Raw genomic sequence first — 6679 nt, 5'->3', positions numbered from 1 at the left:
TTAGTAATTTTTGGGATTAAACTCACCTGCGTGTTGTTTCGTTTATTCGTTAAATGCTGAGATATGTCGCATTTCAAAATTTATTTAAAAACTATGAATTTTATGTTTTAGTAATTTCGGGATATTTATAAAATTTTAAAAGTAATTTGGTAAATTTTCGGTTTTATTAACCGTACGTTATTGCGTTAAAGCGATAAAAATGCGGAACCCAGCCAGCCAGAAGAGGGGGTTGCGTGTCAAATTTGAAGGCACGTGTTTCATTCCAGTGAATTGGTAGCAGTATATATTATTTCATTTTATATATTTATTAAACGACAAACTCTTTCTCGAATCCTCTCAATCTCTCGATCCTTCCACTCTTAATCTCTCCTGTTTTCTCCCTCGCTCATCTCTCTTTTCTGCTCTCTCCCCCGTTTTCTGCCACCGGCCGTCGCCGCTGCTGCTCTCCACCGTCACCACCAGTTTGTCTCTCTCCCTCCTTTCTTCTTCTCTTCTCTCCCTCTTCGTTTCTTCCCCTGTTCCTCTGTTTTTCTCTTCGGCTTGAACTCGTGCGTATGTGTGTGTGAGTTAATGATGGTGTGTATGTCATGTAATCTGTTGTGTGGGCAATTGTGTTGGGTGGTGTTGCCGCCGGTCGTACCCTATTGTTGCAATTGTGGTCTCGGTTGTTCTGTGTTTTTCTTTTTCCATTTTCGCGCGTGAGGCGCGTACGGCTGTGGTTTATTTTTTTAATATTATTGATTTTATCTGTAGGAATTATTGATTGATTGCGTGAAATAAAATAGCAGTTTTGTGCGGAAATTATTATTATGTAATCGGTGAAGTTCGTATGGAAATCCGAAATATTCGGGCACCGACGAATTTTACCGCCGTCGGCGATGAGCCTCGGCGAGCCGACGGTGGACTGTGATGATTTATTTCGAGTCCTAATATTTTAAAACAAATAAATATAAAATACGAGTATAAATATAAGATGCAATAATAATAATTAGTTGGTTAAATCGGTGTTTGGGATTTGTGAAATGGATTTCGGTTGTACTGGTGAAATGAATTGTTGGATTGTTTGTTGTTGCAATTTGACGTCGAGTTGTTCGACGGGTAGGCCGATAAACAGTGGAGGTGCTGCCCGAATTTTTGGATTTTATTTTAGAAATTCGAGACATACCCTGTAAATTATCGGTACGTCGAGCGAGTAAATATATATATATATATATATATATATATATATATTGTGCGAGACCTGATTGTATAGATCGTCCTAGTTATGGAAAGTAAATGAAAAGTTGACCGTCAGGATAAATAAAAGTTATGTATCCGGTTGTTATTTTGGAATGATGGCAATAGTAAGGATTTGTGATCCATTGGAAAAGGTTATTGTCTTAAAAAAATTAATTCAGTGATTGACGAGTCTATGGACTAGTAGGCCTAGCAGAGGTCCTTAAGTTGACCTAGTTTGCGAGGTTGCTTGTTGGTAATTGTGGCTGAAATAGCCAACCCCATTTTATTAGTTGGTTAGTGATACATATGGTTATTAATATGTTATGTCTCACAGTATTGTGAACCGTGGAGTGGAGTGGTGGAAGATGGTTAGTATACTTGTTAGTGGTGTGGTTAATATTGATGGGTGATAGGGTTGTTGGTTGATTGTTGGTGTCGGCTTGAGTCTGACTGGTAGTCAATAATATAGAGGAAATGCTGCCCAAATTTTTGGAAAATACCCTACTTTTAAGGATGCAATGTATATTATGATGTGTTACTGATATTTTTGTTGATACTCCAATTGATCAATTAAAAGAGAGGATTCATGTTCGATATTGAAGGTTGCATCTTTAGAAAAGCTGATTCCGTGGAAGATGGACCAATTATAAGAGATAAGAAGTCGCCTTGGGAAGGATGGTTGATTGAAGCTCAAACTAGTGCGTAAGCCAAGCCTGTGATTCTTAAGATTAACTTGAGTTACCAGTTTACCCTTTATGGGGTTATGCCTAGTATAACCCGTCTAGCCTTGCGGTATAGGAAACCTGTTAGTGTTGTAACTTAATAGTGTAAGAAGGTTGCTTGGTGGTTGTATTGAGAGGGCATACCATAATGTTTAGTACCTTTATATTCCAATTTTCTGTGCTGTTGTTGATTTTGCTACTGTTATCATTGCTAATGTTGCTAGTGTTGCTAATCTAGATATCTTTTATAAATGGATCCTAAGAATAAAAACATGGGTGCTCTGATTGGGCAGCATTTTCCTGACACGAGTGCACCGTTTGAACGGTGATATTTTTGATATACAATCTCGTTATGATTTTGAATAAATTCCCTGTTATGTTTCAGGAAAATGCCACCCAAGAAAGCTACCCAGTCTAAAGAAGATAGTAGTAGTTTGGCGGAGGGTCCAGTTATAAATAAAATTCTAGATTTGTTGCGCCAGCAACAGCAACAACAGCTGCAGTTAATCCAACAGGTTCAACAGCAACAATATCACCAAGGAGAGCTAAACCAAACTACCCGATTTAAATCATTTCAGTCTGTTAAACCCCTAGAATTCAAGGGCGAAGTGGATCCTATTGTTGCCAGGAATTGGCTAAAGGAAATGGAAAAGGCATTTACCCTCACACAAGTAAATGATGATCTTAAGACCAATTATGTGAGTTACTTTCTCAAGAATGAAGCAAATTATTGGTGGGAGACAGCTGGAGCGTTAGAAGGAGAAAGCCCTGTTTCCTGGACAAGATTTACAGAATTATTCATGGAGATGTATTTTCCCGATGGTTTAAGGAATCAGTTGGAAGTCGAGTTTCTGGAACTGAAACAAGGTGAAAGAAGTGTGTTGGAGTATGAGGCCAAGTTTACAGAATTGGCCCGATTAGTTTCTGAGTATGTAAGTACGGAGATTCAGAAAGCCAGGAGGTTTCAGCAAGGGTTGAAGCCTGAGATTCGCAGATGAGTTGTGGCATTACAACTCAAGACATACTCCTCTATGGTTCAGGACGCCCTGGTAATGGAAAGTGACCAGAAGTTGGCTGTTAAGGAAGAAAGTGATAAGAAAAGGAAGTTAGAAGGTGTTAAGGACAAGGTAGACCAAGGAGAATCCAGTCAGGAATTTGAGAATCGGTTTGGCCAAAACAGGAGTAAGAGATTCCGGAGACAAAGTTTATTTCGGACTAGGTCTAGTGCTACTTCAGTTGCTTCCACTCCAACTCAGTCAGTCAAGTCAGGAGTGGATTGCAAGTCCTGTGACAGGAGACACAGTGGTCCATGCAAAAAGAATGTGCAATGTTTTAAATATGGACATAAGGGTCATTACGCATCGGAATGTAATCCAGAAAATCCAGGAGTTACGTGTTACAATTGTGGAAAAGTTGGGCATATTGCAAGGAGTTGTAGAAAATCCAGTGCATATGAATAGCTAAATGTTTTATTCTCGTAATGGAATAGAATGGTTTTAAGTTACGTATCCCCTGTATTTGAAATGTTGTTTAAAATTATGTTTTGGGGAAAAGTAACTTCTGAAAACACCTATCTCTAAATATGATTTAAATGAAAAGAGAATTTGAATAGTGTGCTGTGACAGAATTGATTTTTGAAAAGAGATAGGTAAAAGTGGATTTGAAAACTGGATAAAATGAATCAGATATTGGATAATGTTGCGTAAGTGGCTAATTCGGTTGCGCGCACTACATAACCGATTAGTCCAGCATAGATAATCAGAGACCTAGCTAGTCTCTGTGGATCCGGTGATTTTGTGTGAAAGCCCGATCAGCTTTCCTAGACATTTTGTGTGATAGCCCGGCCAACTATCCTAGATAATTTGTATGGAGGCCTGATCAGCCGTCCCTAGATAATATCCAATACATATCTGATGGTGATTTTGTGGTTCCAGTAATGGAACAAGTGATTTTGAGGTTCCCGAAGAGGAACAAGTTTTATAGGTCCTGTGATGGGACAAGTTTTATGGTTCCCGTAACGGAACAAATGATTTTGGGTCCCCGTAACGGGACAGATGGTTTTATGGTTCCTGTAATGGAACAGAAGGTTTGGAAATAAAAATAGCATGCTAAAATTTAACCATGGTTTTTATGCACAGCACACAACAGTTGATCTTGTTTTACAGAGCATGCTAGTTTTGATATCCAGTTTATACCTGTTCTACATGTTTCTAACGAGTTATGAATTCTGTTCCTATAACTGCTTTACTTTAAACTGTTTTACTTGTTATTCATATAGTGGTGCTGCTGAGCAAGCAATTGTTCACCTTTGTAAAATATTTTATATGTATTGCAGATGCCTAGGAGATTCTTCCGCGATAGCCAGGGCAGGGTTCCAGTTTTTTCCGTGTCAGGCTCCTCTGAGGTTGTTGTGTTGGACCAAAGATGGTCTACTGAGTTGCTGTATTAAGTTAGTTGCGTCAGGATGGTTTGTTGTAAGTCAGTTTTGTAATAGTTGTGATCTAAATCATACTTAAACCTGGAAAAGGTCTTGGAAAAAGGGGTCGTGGAGTTGGACTGAATTATGATTGTTATTATTGTTGTTGGTGACGTCAACTCCTGACCCCGGGGTTGAGACCGTCACACCTTTTCCATCTTAATTTCTTGACCAGTGTAAGTTATGTATATAGGAACATACTCACCATTGTATTTGTCTTTTTTTCTGATGACTCTTCTTCTGATACTCTCAAGTATCATAGAAGACCAGTTTCTGGTGAAATTGTCCTCAACTCTAAGAAGATAGTGAATATATTTCAACTATGTCACAGTCTTCATCAAGAATTGCTGCAATGTAAAACTTTTTACTTTACCATCTCTCAAGAAGTACATAATCTCCTCTCTGACATCATTATCATTTATCTTTCTATATACAGTCTTCACATCTTCAACTTTCTCAAGATGTGAAGGAGTAATTCTCTCACCAAGATTGTCAGTCAGAGTATCTGTGTCAAGTAAGTTAGATCTCAGAGTCTCCATTTCAGAATGACCAATACCTCCTCTAGTATGAGTTTTGATAAGCTTTAGCTTTTCATTATGATCCACCCAAGAAGGTTTCTTGATGGACTTATCAATATCCTCATATTCTGAAATAGAATCCCTAAGTCCTGCTGACACAAATTCAATATGCTTGAATCCTCTAGGATAACTGAACGAATAGATATCCTTCTATCTTTTATCCTTCTTGCTGAGAGGAGCATACCCCGTAGATAAATCATGAATCTTCCCTTTTAATTTCTTCCATAGCTCTCTCCTTAAATTTAGAATTCTTTGCACATAGACATTACATGCTTGATCAGCTCTCCTTTGGTTAGTTCTTTCTTGTTCATCAACCTCTGAATTATGAGAAACAACTGTTGTATTAAAAACTGATTCATCCAATACTTTGATCACCTTATCATCAGTATCAAAGTTAGCTTTCAAATTTACAGCATCAGGATCAGCCTTTTTCTCAGAATTTGTGTCTGCTTCAAGAGACACATTTGCATTAGTTACATCAACTTGAGCAATGTCAGCAATTGACTTCTTCTTTTTGGGGACAATCAATTCTTCAGTATCCTCAGCTTCTTCTTTTACATCATTTCCTTTTACAGGAACAAAACCCTCTCTGAATAGAACATTTTGCAATGCAGAATCAATTACAGAACCTCGACATGAATTAGAGATTCTTTTATTCCTCTTCTTCCTCTGGCTCTTGTAGTTCTTCCACCTCTTTTTCCTCTTCCTTTAGAGGTGTTTGCTTCAGCTTCAATTTGAGCCAATAACTCCTTCTGTTGCATAACTGCTTCTTCATTTGTTGGATCAGGAAATTCTTCAGTTATCAACCCAAGAGCACTTCTGGCATTCTTTTGCTCAAACCTCTTATCCTTGTAGTACAGAACAATCTCTTCACCTGTTTCCTTGTGTCTGTAAGGAAAGAATAATCCTTTAGCATCTGCTATGTTAGAGATTGTAACATCACCAGTTTCAGGAACATCAGTATTAGTCTTGTTCTTAACTTCATGATCACCAGTAGACTTTCCTTTTCCTGAACCAGATATTCTAGAGTGTTGAGGTTGTTGAGAAACAGATGCAATTTGAACATTTGCAACTGGATTCTTATCACCATCATCATCAGTATGTTTATCTTTCATCTGAATAGAGTCAGGTGTACATTTTGTGACAGCTATCTTCTCCCCCATTTTGGCATCAGGATTTGAAAGAAGAGAAAACATAGCATCCAGTTTATCAGCCATTACATATATTATATCTTCCAAGGAAGAAAATCGAGTATACATGCTTTGTTGAGATTGAACCACGACTCTAACAGCTTTTTTCACACTTATGAGTTCAACTGAAGTAAGTGGATTAATCATAAAGGCATCAATTTTGTTTTGTAAAGTAGCATGAGATGTCTTCATAGCAGCAAGTTCAGAGAGAATTCCTTTCACAGAGATAGTAGAAGCCTTGAGATGCAATTTAAGGTCAGGGTTTTAAAGTCCATCATATGCCCTGTGAACATGTTGCATACCAACAGCTGAGGAGATAGAAGTTTGTGCATCTCTCCATGCTAAATCCCATTCAGCCTTTTGAAAATGCTCAGCATCAGCATTATAATAAGAGGGATCAACATTGAAATGTGAAGAAGAACCAACATTGGAATTCTTAGATGCATTAATAGCAATCTTCAGCTGAGCTGTGTCAGGATCATCAGGATCACTGTC

Source organism: Apium graveolens, chromosome 4, assembly GCF_009905375.1.
Source record: "Apium graveolens cultivar Ventura chromosome 4, ASM990537v1, whole genome shotgun sequence".
Classification (NCBI taxonomy): Eukaryota; Viridiplantae; Streptophyta; class Magnoliopsida; order Apiales; family Apiaceae; genus Apium; species Apium graveolens.
The sequence above is the reverse complement of the archived record's forward strand: the minus strand, read 5'-3'. Positions refer to the sequence as shown.